Source organism: Orycteropus afer, unplaced genomic scaffold (genome assembly GCF_000298275.1).
Source record: "Orycteropus afer afer isolate SDZICR_OR568_19922 unplaced genomic scaffold, OryAfe1.0 scaffold00256, whole genome shotgun sequence".
Classification (NCBI taxonomy): domain Eukaryota; kingdom Metazoa; phylum Chordata; class Mammalia; order Tubulidentata; family Orycteropodidae; genus Orycteropus; species Orycteropus afer.
The window spans coordinates 5125916-5148309 of NW_006921843.1; the positions used below are offsets into that span (position 1 = coordinate 5125916).

General features: G+C 44.3%; 1 pseudogene; it reads right to left on the reverse strand.

Annotated features, from left to right (window-relative positions):
• Positions 1 to 646: 646 nt before the first annotated feature.
• On the reverse strand, positions 647 to 1967 carry LOC103204703 (annotated as a pseudogene).
• Between the last annotated feature and the right edge of the window lie 20427 nt (positions 1968 to 22394).

Here is a 22394-nt window from a genome sequence, read left to right on the forward strand (position 1 = left end):
TAGTCTAATGCAGTCAGCTGGATAAAAGAGGCCAGATTAACCTCTGGTTAATCTCTGCCCCAGGGTTAGTATTGAAGACTGAGTACAAACACAATCAAGGGCTAACCTTGAATGGCTGTGGAACAAGTTAGAGAACTAATCACTCAGTACTCAAGTCAGGCCTATTGTAAACAACCAAGTCAGTTACATCCCAGGCCTCTTGTACTGCAGATTCTCAAAGAATGGGCACTGTAAGTGAGAGGCTGACACAGCTAAAGTTATTTCCTTTAGAAGGTAGCAAACCACAAGGATGGAATAACAGCCTTTGACACTGTCCTTCGGATAATCAACATGACTGCACCTCCAAGGACAGCAGGGATGAATAAATCCCAATAAGGAGCTCTGGTGGCATAGTGCCTAAGGCATTTGACCACTAACCAGAAGGCTGGTGGTTCAAACCCACCAGCAACTTCTCGGAAGGAAGATTGAGCAATCTACTTCCATAGAGATACCACCTCAAGGAGGGGTTGCTGTGAGTCAAATTGACTCGATGGCAGTGAGTTTGGTTTTTTCATTTCAGGCTAGGCAAGATTGGGTCATAACTCATAGTAGAAGCGGTAAGTTCTACTCTGTAGAAACTATCTATAGATCCAAGAGGCTTTGACACTTACAGAGAGTGGCAGAGCGCATGGTCTTCAAAGATCTATTTGTGGTCTATTGTAAAGCTTTTGTTGCAAACTGGACAATCCAAACAAAGGGCCTGCACATGCTGCTCCAAGATGTGTTCCTCCTTATTCATATCATCAGTAAAGTACACGTTGCAGGTGCGGCATTTTGTGATGGAGGCCAGACTGGGGGGAAGAACTTTCTTGGATAGCACAATATGGGTTTCCATAAACAAGTCCTGGATTTTGTCATGCACCTCCTTGAGCTGAAGCAGGCACTATCAACAGCAAAGAGTAGAAGTCTAGACCCGTGTAATTTAACAATCTGTTGTTCTCCCTCTTCAAAAGATCATTTCCTCCCTCCATTTTCTCATTTTCTCCCTGCAGAGTTTTACATATAAACTCGTTCTCACTTAGTCTTTTTGACAGGTCAGAAGAAGCTCCTGTTTCCTTGTTGCAAGTTTCCTTCTGCTTCATTTGCATCATGGTCTGCTCCAGCTTTTTCTGATGCTTCTTTGGATCAGTAAACCTGAGAAACAGTTGGTTATTTTCCTTCCAGATGCTCCAAGTGCTTTGTCTTATCTTGATCTCCCTGAATAAGCTTCTCCATTTCTTGCTCTTGAATCAACAGCTGGGGCTGAAGCTTGTCTACTCTGATTCTCATCTTCTCATTTCCTGAAGATATATTCTGGTTTTGCTCTGTGAGTTGAAGCAACTCTATCTGCCAACAGTCTTTCTGCTTTTTCATTTTTTGTTTCAACTTGTTATTGATGGTCTTTGGGGTTTCTAGCTCCTCCTGTAGTCCCTTTATCTTCTGGAGCTCAGCCTGCATGTCTGAGTTCTGTTTCTGGAGGGCAAGATAGCTGTCCTTCAGCTCCTGGTTTTCTTTCCAAAGCTCGTTGTTACACTGATCAATCTCCTCCACCTTTCCCTGAGTGGTAACAATCAGGATGTCTTCTTCACTTTCTGGACAGAACCAGAAAGGGATACTTGCTCCTCAGACCACACCATACACATAGCAGAACTGGTAATACTCATACCATCCTTTGGCAGGTAATAAGCTTTGAAGTAGACTTCCTGCTGTTTGGTGGATTCACTTTTTAGGTCAATCAGCAAAGTAACCCACATGAATGCAGAATACACATGGGTTGTCTTCCATCCCACTCTAAAGATGTCAATCCAATTCTTTCAATGAGGGATGAAGTGATGGGTGAGAATATAATAGCATGTGATGTCCCCTCCAAGGACACAGAACTTCTCCATGCTATTAAAGATGACATGAGCGTCATGACAATGATCCAGCAAGATAGCCAATGTAGGGGGATCTTCTGTTGCTTTTAACGTGGTGAGGGTCCAAGGGTAGCAGTGGGCAGCACAACAGCAGTCATGCTTCATATATTTTTTAGTGCCAAAGGATGTTCCACATTTTTTGCATCTTTTTATCTGTTGGTGGGCATTGGTGTTATTTCCACCTTTTGTTTAAGATGAATAATGCTGCTGTGAACATTTTTGTACAAGTTTTTGTGTAGACATATATTTTCAGGTCTCTTGGGTATATATACCTAGAAGTAGAATGGCTGGTCACAGGGTAACTCTTTTAACCATTTGAAAAACTGCCAGACTGCTTTCTTCAGTAACTGTACCATTTTATATTCCTACCAATAGTATATAAAGGTTCCAATTTCTCCATGTTCTCACCAACATACTGCCTCCTTTAGTGTTTATTTTTCTCTGGGTTTGCCTTGTGATACTTGTGTATGGTCTGATCATTTAGGAAGTGTGCATTTCTACTGTAGTAGGATAAGTAATGTTGTTGTTGTTGTTGTTGTTATTTGCCATTGAGTCAGCCCCGACTCATATAAGTAATAGTCTTCTATTATTCACTCTGTTTTCTGACTTCCAGGAACAATGATTGACTGGGAAAGTTCCAATTCTTTCAGTCTGTCTTCCTCTTGGGTAATTTTGTAAGTCCTTACATCTTCCCAACTAGAATTTGAAATCCTTGAAGGCATAGACTGTGGGTTTTATTATAATGCAGGTGAATAATAAATGCATTTTGATAAAGAACTGAATCAGTACATACATATTTAACAAAGTAAAAGTGAAAGCTCCCTCATCCTCCCAACCCTGTTCCCACTTGCTTCCCCTGAGGAAGCCACAAGAGTTGTGGGCCCTTCCAGCCCATTCTGTACATCTGTGCATTTCTGTATGGACTTGAGAATCTATATCTGTTTTCTAGCTAGCTAGCTAGCTAGGTAACTGGTGTCAAGTAACCTTATTTAAAACAGAATAAAACATTGCCTGGTCCTGCATAGTCCTCATGATTGCCAGCATGTTTGAGTTTACTGCGGATGTTAAGCCAACCCTTTTTACCAAGGGCCTCTCACACTCTTGCTGGTCTGCTGCTGCACCATACATAATGTCTTCCTCCAGCTATTGATCCCTCCTGATGACATGTCCAAAGCAAGAGTTAGACAATGTTTTTTTGTGATCCATAAGGTTTCATTGACTAATATTCAGAAGTAGTTTGCAGGCCTTTTTGCCTAGTCTGTTTTAGTCTAGAATTTCTGCTGAAACCTGTCCTTCACAGGTGACCCTGCTTGTATTTGAATTATGGGTGATATAGCTTCCAGCATCACAGTAACATACAAGACACCACAATTTGACAAACTGACAGATGAGTGGAGGTTTTTTAGTTAGCCTGATGGAGATAAAAGTGTGCTCTGTACACATGCACCTTTTCTATCCACTTGCTATTTTCATTCTTTAAAATCTCTCTGTTGGTACATTCTTGCTCTATACCCACTTTTTTTTTTTTTTTTTTAAATTAATGCCTTGGAGTGTTGCAGTGTGTGGACTCTGCCATAATTTATTTAACCTATTTATGGGCACTTAGGTTGCTTCCAGCTTTTTAAAAGATTGCTGTGGTGAAATCCTTGTACAGATACCATTTCATATATCTCTGAGTCCTTGAAATAGAGATGCTGTGTAATAGGACACGCATGTTTAAATTTTTGGTAAATAATGCTGAATTGATCTTATGAAAGGCTTCCTTGGGATTTCCCTAAATAAATAAATGTAAAAAAATAGATTTCTCTTTAAGTCATTTACCACTAACAACCAAGTGAAGAGAGAGGGATACTCTCTCAGGTTGTGAACATGAACCATGGCATTCTGGGAAGAAGCCAAGGTCCTAAAGCTTGACATAATTCCTAAGGTTTTCTTTGCTCCTTCCACTCCAAAGAGGAAGTACTGGTGAAGGAAAGGGAATGGTCAAAATACGAGAATTCACACTAACACCCCTCAATTTAGAGAGGAATGGACTATAATGGTGGGGCTTTAGAGGGACATTTTGGGAGACTCATGGCCATAGTACGAGTTAAGAGAAATTAGTCCTCATGTAGGCTCCTTTCCATGGTCTGCTTGCACAGCATTATGGGAAAGTCCTTTAGCTATCTCTTCCACATTGCTACTTTATTCTTCAAGTGTATCCATTCTTAAATTCAACCCTCTAAATATCAAGTGGGAGCTCTGGTAGCATAGTGTCTAAGGCCTTTGACTGCTAACCAGAAGGCTGGCGGTTCAAACCCACCAGCCCTCCTTGGAAGGAAGATGGGGCAATCTACTTCCGTAGTGATACTGCCTCGGAAACCCAAGGAGGGGTCGCTATGAGTCAGGTCCAATTCGATGGCACATAACAACAAACAACAACAACAAATATCAAGTAACCAGACCAGTTCCAACTCACAGTGACCCTGTGTGTGTCAGAGTAGAACTGTGCTCCACAGGATTTTCATTGGCTGATTTTTTCCCCAGGCATTTCTTCCAAGGTGCCTCTGGGTGGGTTTGAACCACTCTACTTTTAGTTAACAGCCAAGTGTGTTAACTGTTTTAACCATTCAAAACCCACTGTCATTGAGTCAATTCTGACTCATAGTGATCCTATAGGACAGAGTAGAACTGCTCCATAGGGTTTCCAAGGCTATAAATCTTTATGGAAGTAGACTGCCTCATCTTTTTCCCACAAAGTGGCTGGTGGGTTCAAACTGTCAAACTTTTGGTTAACAGCTGAGTGTGTTAGGCACTGCACCACTAGAGCATCTTTGCACTATTCAACCTAAACCAAACCTACTGCCATCAACTAACTTCTGACTCATAGCAACCCTATAGGACAGAGTAGAACTGCCCCGTAGTGTTCCAAGGGTGTAAATCTCTCTTTCTTTTTTTTTTTTTTTAATTGTGATTTGGGTGAAGATTTACAGAGCAAATTCACTTTTATTTTTTTTTTAATTGTGATTTGGGTGAAGATTTACAGAGCAAATTCACTTTCCATACAGCAGTTCACATATACTTTGTCTCATGTAATTGACCACAGTTTACCACAATGCAATAGCTCCCCTCCCACTTCCTCCCCATAGTTACCTGCAAATTCACTTTCCATACAGCAGCTCACATATATTTTGTCTCATGACATTGACTGTAATTTCCCACAATGCAACATCTTCCCTCCCACTTCCTCTCAATAGTTACCTCTTCCCTGTGTCCTTCCTTTCCATGCAACCCTGCCCAAGGCTGTAAATCTTTGTGGAGGCAGACTGCCTCATCTTGCTCCAGTGGGGCAGTGGTTAGGTTTGAACTGTGACCTTTTGGTTAGCAGCCCAATGCTTTAACCACAGCACCAGCAGAGCTTCTTGAACCATTCAAGGACTCTCTAAATATCAAATACATATATATTTTTTAATTTGCTAGGTCACTAGTCATTTCTTAATAGTTCATTCCTGTTTTAAGAAGGTAATATTCTTTTTTTTATATGCATTTTATTGCAGTATAATTTATGTAAGTGAAATACACAAAACTAAAGTGACACGAGTCAATGAATTTTTTTTTTTTTTACAGTGTTCCTTCCACTCCCTCCCACCCCTGGCAACCAACAAAGAAGGTTTCCCTCCATAGATAAACCTTTCCTTGACTCTCCACAGCAAGGAACTAATACTGTATTTGTCCTTCTGTGATTGATTTATTTCACTCAGCTTAATGTCCTCCAAGTTTATCCATATTATGCGGTGTTTTGCAGACTCTACCTTATTCTTTAGTGCTGCATAGCATTCCAGTATGTGTATATACCATAGTTTGGTCATCCACTCTTCTGCTGATGGGCATGTAGGTTGTTTCCATCTTTTTGCTATTGTAAATAGTGCTGTGATGAACATGAGTGTGTATGTGTCTGTTCCTATCCTGGCTTTCACCTCTCTAGGATATATACCTAGTAATGAGATTGGGTCAAGTGGTATCTCCAATTCCAACTTTCTAAGGAATCGCCATATTGCTTTCCACAGTGGTCGTGTCACTTCACAGTCACACAAGCAGTGTATGAGAGTCCCAATCTCTCCACATCCCCACCAGCATTTGTTATTTTCTGTGTCATTGAACCTTGCCAGCAGTGCTGGGGTGAGATGGTATATCACATTGCTGTTTTGATTTACATCTCTCTATGGACAATGATTGTGAGCATCTTTTCATGTATTAGCTGACCACCTGAATATCCTCTTTGGTGAGTGTCTATTCATGTCTTCTGCCCATTTTTCAATTGGATTGTTAATTCCTTTGGTGTTGAGGCATTGGAGTTTTCCATCAATTTTAAAGATCTGTCCCTTGCCAGATATGGAATTATCAGCAAATATGAATTTTTTGCTGTCATTTTTGTCAGGTGCTTTTTCATTGTGTCTATTTCTTTGTTCCATATAATTTTCTATGCTGAGCTTGTTTTGTTTATGAATCATGTTATCACTTCCTTCATTGCTATTGTTTTAGTATTTGCTGAATATTTATGTTGGTCCTCTTTTTTATTTTGATGTGAAGGTTTATCATTTTTCTTTGAGGTTACCCTGTGATTAATAGTTTTCTTCCCAAGTTTAGAACAGTCCGTTCTATCTTGTAGTTGTCTTGACTTCCCTACCATCTAAAAGTTCTGTAAGGACACAGATTTTTTCCCCTCTTTTTGGTTTGTAGTTGTCCTCATTTGTTGGTTGGTGTCTTTGGTTCCCTGTTTACAATCTTGTAGACTTATTTACTTTGGATAGTTCCATAGCTGGGTTGGTTTCTGGGTTATATCATCATATGTGTTAATGGTTAGTTGTTGTTGGCTATTGTTGCTTCTCTGTCCAAAGGGTTCCCTTTAGCATCTCTTGTAAGGTTGGTGTGGTTTTAACAAATTCCCTTAATTTCTGCTTCTCTGGAAATGTCCTAATTTCACCATCATAGTTGAGGGACAATTTTGCTGGGTACATAATTCTTGGTTGGAAATTTTTCTCTTTCAGGGTTTTATATGTACCATCCCACTGTCTTCTCGCCTGCGTGGTTTCTGTCGAGAGATCAGAGCTTAGTCTTATTGGTTGCCCCTTGTAGGTAACTTTTCGTTTTTCCCATGCTGCTCTTCTTATGATTCTTTCTTTGTCTTTGGTTTTCGTGAGTTTGATGATGATATGTCTTGGTGTTTTTCTTTTGGGGTCTAACCTGTTTGGGGTTTGTTGGACTTCCTGAGTGGATATATTCTCATCTTTCATCATATCAGGGAAGTTCTCCTCCAGCAAATCTTGGACAATTTTCTCAGTGGTTTTGTTTTTCTCTTCCTGTTCTGGAATTCCAATGACATGTAGGTTATTCCTTTTGATGGTATCCCACATGAACTTTAGGCTTCCTTCATTTTGTTTTGAACTGTTTTCTGATTGATCCCTTTCCAAAGAAGTATTCAGGTTTTTGTCTTCAATCTCATTAATTCTGTCTTCCATTGCATCAATTCTACTCCTTTGCCCTTTCAATGTGTTATCTATTTCTGACAATTTAGTATTAATCTTCTGGATTTCTGTCTGTAGATTTAGATCATTTCTAATTTTTCATTTATTTTGTCATTTTGTTCTTGTATTTTCTTCCAAAATTGTTCTAGGGTTTTGTCTGTGTTTTCCTTGGTCTGTCTCTCAATCCTTTGAAGATACCTAAATATAATTCTTTTGAATTCCTTATCAGAGAGTTCCAATGCTGTGTCTTCCTCAGGGATGTGTTTTGGGTCTGTATCCTCGTGCCTTGTTTCTCCTGCTTTATCTTGTGTGAACTGTGATGCTCTGTTGTCTTGAGGCATTGTGAAGTTTTTGTGTTCATATTTAATTGGTGATTATATGTTGGAGTGACGTGCCCACAATTTTTGTTTTCTTTGTTTTGTTTGTATGTTATCTGTACAGGCAGGGTACTGTGCTGTGCTCCTCTATTCCCTAGTTGACAGCACTTATACACTCCCCACCTGTCTCCTTTCCTTTGTCAGCCTCTCATATGTCCTTGCCGACCCTGGCAGAGAGAGTCTGTTCTTCGGTCCCTGGAATCCGAATGAGAATGCTATCACTTTAAAATCCAAAATGGTTGCCACTTGTAAACATTCAAGACGGCTGCATTCTTGGTCACTTTAAATATCCAAAATGGCTGCCACGTGTAAACAATCAAAATGGCTGTGCCCTCTGGACAGCAGAAAGTCCATAGCTCAGGTTGTCTTCCTCCTTGTTGTTTCCCTTCCTAGTCATAGACCACCAGAGCAGTTGTCCCTGCAGCCTTTGGTGACCAGGACTGATCTTTAGGTCAATTCTTAGGTCCTAACACCACTTGGAAATATTCAGGCTGTTGGTCTTGTCAGAGTAGCTGACAGTCCGCAGCTCTGACCATCTGTGTACTCACTGTTTCCATTCAGGTTTTTCCACTAATTGGTGTCTAATCCACTTCTGTATAGTTCCTTTCAAAGCTCAAGGTTCCAGGATTATCTTCTGTATCTCTGTCAATTGGTTTTTCTTTTCTTTGTTGAAGAGGGTCTGTGTTGCTTGTCTGCCTATTCCTCCATCTTACCAGCAGTCCTTTTAAGAAGGTAATATTCTTTTGCATCTTTACTACCTGTGGGATGGGAAAGGGGCAGATGCTGTGCTGGTGGGAAGTACTGGCCTTTGGGTGTGGGACTTCTGTGTCCTGATGCCCCCTTGGTGATCCCTTCAGCACTGGGGCCTGCTGGAACATTGCCCTTCTGTCCTCCCTGGTTTCAGCACCTTCTGTGTCCACTTTTATCTGCTTATCAAAGCTCAGCCATCCACTACCTAAGAACCACTGGAAAGGAGGGGCCAGTAGAGTTAGCTGCTTCCAATCTATTCCCCAACTACTCAGCCCAAATAGTAATAAAAACAACACTGGACTAAGCAATGGGAATAGTGTACATCCCACCTTCATTACTAACTGTGCAGTGAAGGATTAGTATGAATCTGTTTCCTAAAGTGTGGAAATGGGTTCAGTCTAGCCACTCAAGTGGCACTCTTTCTCCAAGCATAGCCACTGAGAGCTGAGTCATAGCTCAAGTTAGAAGGACACCTTCTTTCAAGAGTGCCAGATAGGTTCTTACTGACTCTGTGGGTTCCTTAATTCACTGGAATGATTCACAAAATTTATGAAAAGCACACTATACTTGCAGCTGCAGACTTATTATATCCAAAAGTGATACAAATGAAGAGGGTCCCAGCGTGGAGCTGCTGTGTCCCAATGGGGTGACATGCTATACTCAGCGGTAGCGTGGGGATGATGGAGGAGCATGGAGTTGAGTCAGGAGACTGTGGTTCATGTGGCAGCTCATTTCCACCTAGTGAGTGGCCTGGGAAGGCTGTGGCTTCCCTGGGCATCAATCTCCATGTCTGTCAATCAGGGACAGTGTTGTCATAGTCACCACCCAGGAAGCTCCATCTGAGCCCCAGGGCTCAGGGCTTTCACTGGCCTCCCCACATGGCCATGATAGATTATATCATGCTTTCTGAGGCTTAGTCAACATCAAGCCCCTTAGCCCTTGGTCTGGCCAGCTTCCACTCATTAGCCTCAGGTGTGGTCTGGCTCACAGGAACCAAGAATGAAGTCCAAATTGCAAAGTGATTATGTACCTCCCAAACAGCAATCATTTGCTGAGCACTTCTGAGGCACTGGCTTTATGTTGAGAGTCTTATACACATAGATTATCTCATTTATGTCTCACAGCCTCTTGTATGTTAGAAAAAAATTATTTCCAGTCCATGGGTGAGGTAAGTGAGGCACTGAAAGGTTAATAAATGTGCCCAGTGTCACAGTGAGTGATTGGCAGAGCTGGGATTCAAACCCAGCGTATGTTCAACTGGCCACCTGGAATGGCTGCTGGCACACAGTGATAGCTCAGAAGGTTTGAACCCACAGGGAACCTCCAAGTAGTCTCAGTGCAGCTTAGATCCCTTACCTCCTCATGTCCCAGTGAAGCTGGGGCAGTCATCAGGAGAGGGACAGAGGGCAAGGTGAAGTAAAATGGCTTCTTCCAGCAAAAGGGAATAATCTGTGCTCCTCGTCACCACATTTTCCTCTTTATACACTCTTGGAAGCTGTATTGTTTGTCTTGGGATATTCTGGCAAGATATATTTGAAGGGGAGGAACCTAAGAGTGGGCATGTGGGATAGGTGTATGTGGGGGGGTGGTGAGTCTGTGGGATGGATGTACGGGGATGGATGTTTGTGGGAGTGTGTGTGTGAGGGCGATATGTGTGTGTGTGTGGGGTGGGTATATATGTGGTGGGTGTGTGGGATGGAGAGCTGCAAGTGCCTATGCAGACTTCCAAAGCAGGAAGCAGATAACCAGGCCACCTGGCTCTGTGTCATTGTGTCAGATGTAGAGTGGCCAACTGTGTGATATTATGTGGCAGCTACTCCCCCAGCACAGTGGAAAGGCACACCAGCCCAAATAATTTAGTGTCCTTACCCTTGTTCATGCTCACTCATTGTGAGGAGTACCTCCTATGCCATTATGAATAGTGAGGGAGGTAGAGAGAGGGTTTTAGAATTGTATAGCCAGGATATGAGTGTTTCTGTTATTACTGCTGGTCTCCCATGCTCCTACAGGGACACCTTCCCTAACGATGTGCTTTCTCAGCTGTGGCTATTCAGAAAGCATTGCCTGTGGGCTCTGGTGTGTTCAGTGGAGTGGGGTGTGTGGGGAGGAAGTGCCCCTTCTGTCCCCAGAATGAGAGACATTGCAGAGGAGGCCTGGGTGGGGATGGCACTTTCCCTTTGGAGCTATTATATTTGGGAACTGCTCAGGGGGCTTTAGCTCACTCTAGGCCCTGGTGCCTGACACATAGGAGGTGCTTGAGAAGTTTTGTTGAATTAATGTGTAAACAGATCTCAGCGGTAGTGTGGGGATGGTGGAGGAGCATGGAGTTGAGTCCGGAGACTGTGGTTCATGTGGCAACTCATTTCCACCTAGTGGGTGGCCTGGGAAGGCTGTGGCTTCCCTGGGCATCAATCTCCACGTCTGTCAATCAGGGACAGTGTTGTCATCAAATCAGTATTTGGAGGACCATTATTGAATGCCTTCCATTTGCTACACACTATTGTAGGTGTTAGGAGTACTTCAGTGAACAAAGCAGATGGATGTGGTACGGCATCAATCCTTGGGGTGAGGTGGGTAATACATAGTGAATATAACAAGACAAAGGAGCAGGAGGAGGGGTGCACTCTTCAGTGGGAAACCAAGGTGACACTTGAGCACCCCTGAGGAGATCGAGGCATTACCAAGTGTTACTAGGAGCAGACTTGGCAAAAACAGCATGGTTGGGTGTAGCACACAGGAGCAGGATGGCCAGAGTGCAGACAGGGACATGGAAGGCCTTTCTGGCCAGGATAAGAACATTTACTCAGTGACAGAGATCCCTTAGGGAAGGCTTGAGAAGAGGGGGACAGGATCTGATCTATGATATAAACATTTTTAAGTAAGATCTTTATTGAGATATGATTTGTACACTGTAAAATCCACCATTTTAAAGCATACAATTCAGTGATTTTTTAGTATATTCACAGGGTTATGCAACCATCAAACCAACAACACCAGTTGCCTTCAGGTCAGTTCTGACTAACGGTGACCCCATGTGTGTCAGAGTGGAACTGTACTCCATAGGGTTTCAAGTGGCTGATTTTTATGCAAGTAGATTGTCAGGCTTTCCTTCTGAGCCACCTCTGGGTGGGTTCAAACTGCCATCTTTTCAGTTAGTGGCTGCAAGTGTTAACCATTTGCACCACCCAAATGCTCCATGCAACCATCAATACTATCTAATTCCAGAACATTTCCATCCTTCCAGAAAGAAACCCTGTGCTTACTCCTGCATTTTATTGAAGCATCTAGCTCGTTCTGAAGGAGCTCTGTTGGTGTAGACTCATTCTGAATTGTTCTGGCAGAATCACCCTGGCTGCTCTGTAGAATGGACTCTTGTGGTGAGGGTAGAAGCAGGATACTCTGTTACAAGGTGACCATAGGAGTCTAGGCATGAGAGCATGGAGGCTGAAGCCAGGGTGGGTGGTGGAGAGGAGGAGAGGATGTGGGGTTCTGGGGACACCTGATGCTAGAGCCTGCATAGATTTATTGAAGGCTCAGAGGTGGGGTGAGAAGGAAAAAGGACAGAGGTGACACCAGGTAGGTGACACATTGTCATTGGCTGGGATACGCGAAGCTGTGGTGGAGGTGGAGCTTGTAAGGAAAGCTTGGCTCAGCTTTGGGCATGCAGAGTTTGAAATGCTGTTGTACTTGGAAGCAGAGATGTTGGAAGAGCCCATGGATGGCCGAGTGTAGCCCTTCAGAGGGCTCTGAGTATAAGTAGATATCTGGGGGCTGTCAGCTTAGTAATGGTCTTCAAGCTGTAGTCCTGTACTAGATTGTTGTCCACATTGTAAGGGGACAATTCAAGGGGACCTCAGTGTCCTTAAGTAGCCAGGGCTACGTGGCCAGAGGGAAAGCAGTGATTTGGAGGCTTGGCACATACTTCTAGTCTTGTCTGGGGAGCCAACCAAAACCAAACCAAACCCACTGCCATTAAGTTGATTCTGACTCATAGTGACCCCCATTGGGTTTCCGAGGCAGTAAATCTTTATGGAAGTAGATTGCTCTGTCTTCCTTCTGTGGAGTGGCTGATGGGATTGAATCACCAACTTTCTGGTTAGCAGTCAAATGCCTTAGGCACTGTGCCACCAGAGCTCAGCAGGGGACAGATTTTTCCAAAGTGCCCCAAACTCACATGCATCAGAGAATACTTCATGTAATAGGTGAAAATTTCGGTCCACTTGAGGAATCTTTGTGTGATTAGTGGCATCTCCATCATTTTACCTCTCTTTGACCATCTTGAGGAAGTTTATAGAATAGATTAAAAGAAATGTCCTTTAGATTTGAAACAAAATCATATAACATTCTCAAAATTTGGCAAAGCAGAAAAATACCAATGAAAGCTTATATGCACTCACATCATCATACCCTACCTTTAATGCTACAAGTATCCTAGACCCAGAGGGTGCCTCAGGCCTGTCAAGACTCCACAGAGACAGGCAGCAGTTGCAGGACAGTAGAGCCTTGGGATATGGCTGCCCAGGAGTGAAACCTGGCTGCAGAGCTGACTTTGCCATGTGACTGTGAGCAAGTGATTTTCCCTTCACAAGCCTACTGTGGCCTTGTAAGGCAGCATGAGAACATGAACTCAGGTAGGCTCAGTCTCTGAACTGGGACCTCTTCTTCCACTGGGCAGAGCTGGCTGCAGCATCCTTGAGGTGGATCCTTCCAAGCTATGGTTTCCAGGACCAACATTCTCATCTGAAAATAGTCCTTTTCTTTGTCCAGGCCATTGGGGTGGGTTTGTCCTGATCCCTCTGCCCTGACACCATCTCTGCAGGTCCTGGGTCCTGCTCATTCTTTTTCCCAGCACCATGCTCTGAGACACACAGAACATAGTGGTCAGTATGTTCCAAAGTCATATGTTGGCTGCTTTGGACAGTTGATCCTGATCCTTTCATACCCAGACACTTGGCTGCTGTCTTCAGAGCCTGCTTACAGCACCTGGCAGGCTGCCTTCATGTGCATTGTGTTGGTGAGGGTGTCAGAATCCCACCAAGAGGAGCACCTTTCCAGGGAAAAATGTTCTCTGAACTCTCCTCGGCAGCAGGGATCTTTGGAAGGCACAGGGTGGAGGCACTTTGAGGAAGGGTATGGATTTGAGATTCTGTGAAAGAACATGTACCCCCTCAGCTTTGTCTTGTGTGGTTGGCTTGGCCTGAGCACAGCATCTGTCCAGGGCCAGACCATCTGAGACTTCCCTGCCCACCTTTTGGCCATTCTCCCAAGGCGTCACAGTCCTTGACTGGGGTTGCCTTGTGCCACACATAGCTACCTGGATAAGGCATGCCCCTCCAGCCTACCAGTGGTCAGCTTTGGACAAACTCCTTCCTGTCTTATACAGAGAGTGACACTCCACCTTGCAGAGTTGTTGTAGAATCAGGAGAGTTGATGGTATGGGGACCCTGCAACCTGCTCATGTGTTCCTCACCTCTCACCTCCAAGAAAAAGTAGAAAAACGAGCCTTCTGCACTCCAGTGGGTTTGTGAGAATGCTGTGTAGTGGGTTTGCTCAGGGAGCCTGACTGATGGGAGGGTACTCTGTGGCATCTTTGGCTCCAGAATTATAAATTAGTGGATGGACATGCCCTATGATTATTCTGGAGTCACCCACCATATTCCATGATGGATTATTTACTTTGATCATGGAGAGTGTGTGCTTTTTTATTTCATGAAAATTCTAGCAAAATTTAATGTTTCTATACTTTTTTACAAAGTGTTGCTCAGAGTATGTTCATGTTGTTGTTGTTGTTATGTGCCACTGAGTTGGACCCAACTCATGTAACGACCCCTCCTTGGGTTTTCAAGGCGGTATCTCTATGGAAGTAGATTGCCCAACCTTCCTTCCGAGGAGTGGGTTTGAACCACCAGTCTTCTGGGTTGCAGTCAAGTGCCTCAGGTACTATGCTATCAGAGCTTCCCATGTTCAGATTAGGAAAGTGAATTCTGTATCAGTATTGAAAAAAGGGCCATTTGTTATGTCAACTGTTGGAATGCTATTTCTTCTCATTTTATTTAAAATGCTAGCTTCTCTCCATCTTTCAAAGGTGTTTTTCTCATTCTCATTTCAGCTTCTCAGAGCTTCTTTGTGCCATAGGTGTTGCTTTGATTAGTACGCCCACTTTCTCATGGGCCCTCTTCAAGGCAGTGTGGCATGTGTTAAACCACATCATCCTCACAGCAGCCCTAGAGATCAGTGCTGTTGGTGCTCCCCTACCCCAATTTTAAGGATAGGATACTGAGAAGACATTACTACCCACCAACTGCCATCGAGTTGATTCTGATTCATGGTGATCCTGTAGCATAATGTAGAGCTGCCCCACAGGGTTCCCAAGGCTGTAAATCTTTCCAGAAGCAGATTACCTCATCTTTCTCCCATGGAGCTGCTGGTGGGTTCAAACCACTGACCTTTTGGACAGAGAAGTGAAATAATTTCACTTCACTAGTTCATAAATCCCACAGTTCTTGAGATTTGAGGCCAGCGGTCTGGCTCCACCTGATTCTTCCAGTTGCAGCACAGGTACCCTTGTGGCTACTTCTGACTAGCTTGAGGCCTGGGCCCTGTGCCTGCTGCCTGGGGTATCACTAAGGAATAGCCAGGGCTGCAACCATGGAATTGTGGCAGGTCCAGCTGAGCATTTTGGGTCAGTACTACCCCTCCTTGCTTTATCCTCCAGCCCTGGATCTCTTGTCCATCCATCCCTGAGTGCTGAGTAGTGGTGGTTCGGGTGGATTGTGATGGGGCAATCAGACCTCGGAAGGACTTCTCTGAGCTTCCTTTTGAGCAGCTTGGGGAACAGGAGTGGTGTTATCATCATTGTGTGAAGTGGAGGGCAGTGAGGGGATGGGGCTCTCTGTGGCTTGCATAGGCCCTGCTTGAATCCTGGGCTCACAGACTCATTCATTCATCCCACAAATATTTATTGAGTGTTTCTAAAGACCTCAATTTCTAGGGAAGGCAGATGATTATCAAGATAAATAATATTTTAGGTGGTGGTAAGTGCTATGGAGGGGTCCTAAGGTGGCACAAATGGTTAAGCGGTCAACTACTAACCAAAAGATTGGCAGTTGAACCCACCAAGAGGCACTTCAGAAAAAAGGCCTGGTAATCTATTTCTGAAAGGTCACAGACCTGAAACTCTATGGAGTACAGCCTACTCAGTTCACATAGGATTGCCATGAGTCAGAATCCACTTGATGGCAGCTGGTTTGAGTTTTTGGTTTTAAGTGCTGTGGAGAAAAATAGCAGAAAAGGAGGCCAGGAATTGCTAGGTGGTGGTGGGTTACAGTCTTAAATATGGTAGTCAGGGAGGGTGATGTATGAGGGTGATATGGAGAGAGGAGGGGAGAGCCATGTGGATGTGGGGCGATAGCCAGTACAAAAGCCCTGAGATGGAACCTTCTGGGTGTGTTTGAGGAAGAGCCACAAGGTACTATGGCTGGAGCTGAGGGAGCAAGGGCAGAGTTATAGCAAGAGACATGAAGGATGGTGAGGGTATGCCAGACTGTGCCAGTTCTGGGAGACTGTGGTCAGGAATCAGCATTTGGAAAGAATCATTGGGGAAGGTGTGTGGAGACTAGCTAGACTGGAGGAGCCATGTGGGAGCAGTGAGCTCTGTTAGGAGCTACTGCAGCTTTTTGTGGGAGGGATGATGGAGGGTCAGTCTACACTGCTGGTAGGGGCAAGAAGGGGCAGGGAGCAGTGGTGGGATTCCTGATGGATTTTGAGGCACATTCAGCATGGTTTCCTGATGATGAGTCATGAGGGAAGAAGAAAGGTTCAGGATGACTCTGAGGCTTTGCCTAACTTGAGTAGCCCTCAGATGAATTGAGAGGTTGTAGGGGAAGAAGAGAGAAGTTCTCTCAAGTTGCATAGGTGGCTGGACTCATACTGGGCTTCCTTGTGAATACTTAGTATTCTCTGACCTCTGGCTCTCAGGGGGTTGAGCAAGCACCAGATTTCAAAAATGTGGGCTGTAGTGCTGGGACCCAATGAAGAGGCCATGCATATCCTCTCTGCTTTAGCTGTCTGGAGGTCAACTGTGTTTGGGCCTGTTGGAACAGCCTAGGCAGGGCCTCTGGTCTGCACACCTGCGCCCCTGCCATCCTGGTTTGTACATTCTCACCTCTGCTTTCCCCATCTCTGGCTTTTATTTTTATTTGCTGGAAGAGTATGAATTTTCCCTTTAAGCCATACTGTGGATTCTTCAAGATCCAGGGGAGAAAGCCCTTGATGAGCCATCTGGGATGGTGAGCCTGGGAAGGAGATGTAATGGGAACTCTCCTAGTATCCAGAAGATTTTAAATGAAGGAGGGATGTGTACATGGTGACCTGTGTGAGTTTGAGAGAAATTGGGGCAGGGTGGGGAGCCTGGCCATGTAGCAGAAGGAGCCAGCTCTGAGTGAGAAGTGGATCCATCATATTAGAGACTACAGCAACCCACTGGTCCTAGAGGCAGGTTGACCCTATGCCCAAATCCCCAGGGGTGTGCCCATCTTTCTGATGTCCAAGGGTCCAGAGCCAGAAAGGGCCTGTTGGTGGTCGTGATGGTGGTTTGTCTTCCAGTACACCAGGACTTCATCTGGCAGTTACCAACTGGGCCACCTTCACCAAGAGTCACCATGACTTGAGGTGTGGACCCCAGGTAGTTACTGCTAGTAGACAGCTGACATTGACTAGTGCTTTACTTAAAAACATAAGCTAGAGTGGACTGGAGGTTTGGCCTGGGGTACAGACTCTCACCCTCGTGCTTCTCTGAATTCCTTCTTGTGTGGGAAGCGACATAGAGGGCAGCAGCTGGCCCCCAGTAATCCTGGGGAATTATGAGTTGCTGTGGTGTCTTGAACTTCCCTGAAACACTTATTCAGTTTCAACACAGTTAGGATGGAGTGTGTGAGTGATGGAGCCTGGGATGGGGATGAGGGTAGGAGGGGAGGGACAGGATATCACGTGTGTCCTGCAGGAAGGTCAGCTGCTAGGCACTGCAGCAAGTGGGGAGCTGAGGACTAGAGCTGGCACCTGGCAGATTAGCCAGCATAAGTGTGTGATGGAGCTGCCCTGACTCCTAGTGCTGCATACTCAGCTTCACCTGGTGGATGCTCTCCAAAGGGGCAGTGTGACCAAGAAGCTGACTGTACTGTTAATGTCAGAAACAGTGTGTGTGTGCTGCCTCTGTCTCCATGGTGGTGAACAGGCAGCCGGGTTAGAAGCATTTGTTCATTGTAGTAATCTTGCAGCTTATCACTGGTGCAGGCAGTGTGAGAGTGTGACTGACAGGTGGTCTGCAAGCCCAGCCCTTCTGCTCAGGGCTCAAGTGGGGAGCTATGGGGGTAGGACAGCTGCTGGTCAGTGAGGGCTGTCTCCTGAAGCAGTTTCATCAGCATACCCTCCAGGGGCTGGTAAGGGGTCCTCCTCTCTCTTCTTCCAGAGAGGCTTTGCAATTTGACCCACAGGGCAACATCTGGATTTCCTTTTTGGAGTGTCCTGGATGGGGCCTGTTCGCCTAACCCAGGTCAACTTGTACTGTATTGTTACTATAACTCCCTTCTACAGTCAGTAACTTCTGGTGCCTCCCTCCCCTTTTGCTTATAAGGTAAGAACTGGCTTCTGAGCTTGGTGCTAGAAGCTCACTATAGCTCCATTGTCATGTTTTGTTTCTTCTTCTCTGCTGTAGTCTGGTGGCCTTGACCCTCAACCTGATGTTCCTAACCTCAGCCTTTGAAGTCCTTTTTCCAGTCTTTGCAGCTACTTGCATTTATCTTCCCTTTCTTCCTAGGCCCTGTTCAAGGCCCTCAGTTTGCTGGCCTGAAGCACAATCTCCAGTGGGCAAATGCTGTGCCCTAGAAGGCCCTTCAACCCTAGAGGGAGCAGGAGAGAAGGTCAGGAGTGATTGAGGGAACTGTAGGAACAAGCTAGAATCGAGAAAGTGTGCTGACCACTGAGTTCAGGGAAGTCTTTCCCAGGTGGGTTTTGAAGAATAAATATGGTTTGCTAGGAGGATTCTAGAGCAGCACAAAAGGAAATGGCTCAAACACAGGCATAGAAGGGGTGAGGCAGAGTAGGGCCTTGGGGTGTGATGGGGCAAGGCTAGAGAGGTGGGCAGGGCCCAGGATCTGAGACATCGCCTGATACACTGTGGTCCAGAGTCAGTGACTGTCTCCTAGAATGCTGTGCCTGCACATACCTTATTATCATCCCTGCCTGTAGTTGTGTTCCTCATGCCCATGCTACAGTGGGGGCAGCCCAGGTGGTGTTTGGCTTGGGTTTTCCACCCCTCTGAAGGAAAAGTGCTGCCCTTACCCATCAGTATTTGAGTGGGTCCATGGAAGGAGTTATGTTTGGACTTAGGAGCCTGTGGCTGGGTGACCTGCTCAATGGGCAGGAAACAGACCAGAGGAAGTATCAAGAAAGGATATGGCAGCCATTGATTTTAAAGCTCAAAGAACCTCATAAATTATTGAAGTCAGCACCTCCTTTTATATAGTAGGAAGAGAAAAGTGAGACTGGTTAGGTGGCAGGTGCTAGAGGTGGGGCCTGAACATCAGCCGACACATCCAGCATGCTTCTCTTGGACTGTACAGCTCTTCCCCATACAATATCTCAATCTTTCCCACAGCTCTTTGGGGCAAGGAAACGGAGGCACAGTTAGATTATGTAGTCTTTTCAGTCTGTAAGTGACAGAGCCAGGGGTGAACCAAGCCATCTATGGCTCTGCAGCTCAGCTCTGTGAGTGCCTGTGATGGTTGCAGGCTAGGTAGGGGTACTGCCCAGGTCCCAGGGGGAGATAGTGTCACCTACAAATCAGGCCAGGCTCAGTCTCTATACTAACATGTCTTATGGCTTCCCTGTTTTTGAAAAGGGTTCATTAGTATATTTTGTGGGATTTATTCCCCTGTATGGCTCACACTAAATTTTAAGATATTTTTGTTAGCTGCAATCATGTTTGTCCCCCTTCCAACTCATGGTAGCCCCGTGTACAGTGGAACAAAATGCTGCCCAATTCTGCATCTGTACCATCCCATGATCAGTTGCAGATTGGACCATAATGTTGTTATCTATAGAGTTTTCACTGGCTGATTTTCAGAAGTAGATTGTGACTCCTTTCTTCTTATCTTTTAAGATAAGTCATCCAAAACGATGTCAAGCTCAGTATTTTGTGTAGCGTTTTGCCGCTTTTGGGGGAAAAAAAAAGCTGAGAACAGAACTTTGATAGATGTATTTCGTTTCCTGTCTTAGCAAATGAAACCTGAAATATGAATAGTAGAGGGTTTCCTGTATCTTGTCCAAAAGGGTTTGAGAAATACCTTCCTTACTCTCCTCATTAACTATCTGTATTTATTGACCTTTGTGAATGAAAATGTGGGCTCACCTTGAACCTTGGAAGAGAAGGTATGATAAGCTTTCATGATACTTTTGTGATCTTTGTTTGACTGTATGGCACTGGAGAATCTTGGTGATCTGCTCTTTGTGTTTGAGCCACTTCAGACAGGATGGTGTGGGAGTTGTCATTCTGGCTGATGAATACCTTTCTGCTTATGAATGACTGACACTTGTTTATGTTTTTTTTTTAATTGCAGTTGGCTTAATATTTCAGCATTGTTGAGCCTACCACCAAGCCCAGGACTGTCCCGTGCATAGGTAGAGAGCCCTCACGTGCTCCAGAGATTCCTGGTGAGTAGAACCTATTACAGTGTTCATTGTGTTTGTCCAACAAAGCATTTGTGTGTGGGTCTCAGCTAAGGTGCTAATTGGAGCTGTGAGAACAGTCATAGGTGCTGTTGCACACACCCATTTCTAACCACGCTGAATTTGTTCATAGTTTTCAAAGTAATTTTTATTTTTCATTGTGATTTGGGTACAAATTTACAAAGCAGATTAGTTTTACACTTAAAAGTTCATACATATTTCATTTCATGGCATAGATTACAATCCCAACAATAAATGGATCTCCCCTCGTCTCCTCCCTCTGACTACCCTGTCCATGTGTCCTTCTTACCTATGCATTCTAACTTTGCTTCTACACAAATGCTGTCCTCTTGATCTCTCATGGTTGACTGTACTAAGGGAAGCATCTCCCTGGGGTAGGTTTTCCTGCTCATAAAAGAACAACTCTCATTGCCTTCAAGTCGGGTCCAACTCATAGCAACCCCTCCTTGGGTTTCTGAGGCAGTATCACTATGGAAGTAGATTGCCCAATCTTCCTTCTGAGGAGTGGCTGGTGGGTTTGAACTGCCAGCCTAATGGCTAGCAGTCAAATGCCTTAGGCACTACACCATACTTCAGTAGAGATACTTCCATGGAAACCCAAGGAGGGGTTGCTATGAGTTGGATCTGACTAGACCGCAGTGAGTTTGGTTTTGCTCATAGGCCTTTCTGTTGTTTGGCTGAGAGCTAATCCATTGAAGTGAGTCCAATTCCAGGCCTAAAGGATAACCCAGAGCTATAGTCTCAGGGGTTTCACCAGTCTCTATCTGACCAGTAATTCTGATCATTTTTGTGTTTTTTGAATTTTGTTCTACATTTTTCCTCCCATTCTATCTAGGATCTCCAATTTTGATCTTTCCGAGTGGTTGGTATTGGTAGCCAGGTATCATCTAGTCTTCTGGTCTTAGGATCCCGACGGCTAAGATTGTGGTTTCTTGGATCAATTATTTCCATATGCCTTTGATTTTCTTCACTCTACTCTGCTCCAAATGAGGAGAGACCAGTAGTTGCATCTTAGACTACCATTCAAAAGCTTTTAAGACCCCAGTCACTAATCACCAAAGTAGGATGTAGAACAATATTTTAATGTACTATGTGGTGTCAGTTGAGCTTGATGCCCCCTGAGACCATAGTTCCAAGCCTGTAGGCCTGGCGACTCACTCCCTCAAGATCCTTGGTTGTGGCTAAGAAGATACCCCAGTCTTGTCCCTTGTTAACTCTATAATGTAAATGGATATTTTTGTAGCACAAATACACATGTAGGAATATCTTCAGCCAAATCTATCTGTGGTCATGCATATATTTCTGTTCACCTGATCTTGCCTGTCTATGTATCCACTTGTAAACTAGAGTTTGTTGTTACTGATAATGCAGTATTGTGTATGTAATACTATTTGCCTATGTTGTCTGTATGTTTTGCATGCATCTCTGTGTCCTCCCTTTCCCTATTGTTATTGTGTTGGTCACATATGTTTGTTATATTGTCTTTACCTTCACCCAAACCAACACATGACTCTTCTAGTCAGGAACCAAAAAAGTAAATTTCCTTCCTTGCATAAACATTTCCTTGAATTTTTATAATAATGGACTCATACAATATTTGTCTTTCTGTGATTGACTTATTTTACTCAGCATATTGTCTTCCAGGATCATCCACATTATGAGATGATTAGCAGATTCTTCATTATTCTGTAATGTTGCACATTATTCCATTGTGTGTATGTACCATAGTTTGCTTATCCATTCATCCCTTGATGGGCACTTAGCTTGTTTCATCTCTTAGCTATAGTGAATAGTGCTGCAATGAACATAGGTGTGCATATATTTGTTCTTGACCTGGATCTCAAATCTTTAGGATATATTCCTAGTAGTGGAGTTTCTGGATCAAATGATATTTCTATTTCCAACCTTTTATGGAAGTGTTATACCATTTTCCACAGTGGTTATGCCATTTTACAGTCCCACCAGCAGTAAATGAGAGTTCCAATATCTCCATACCCTCACCAGCATTTGTTATTTTCTGTCCTGTTGAGCTTTGCTGGCATGAGGTGATAGCTCATTGTTCTTTTGATTTTCATCTCTCTAGC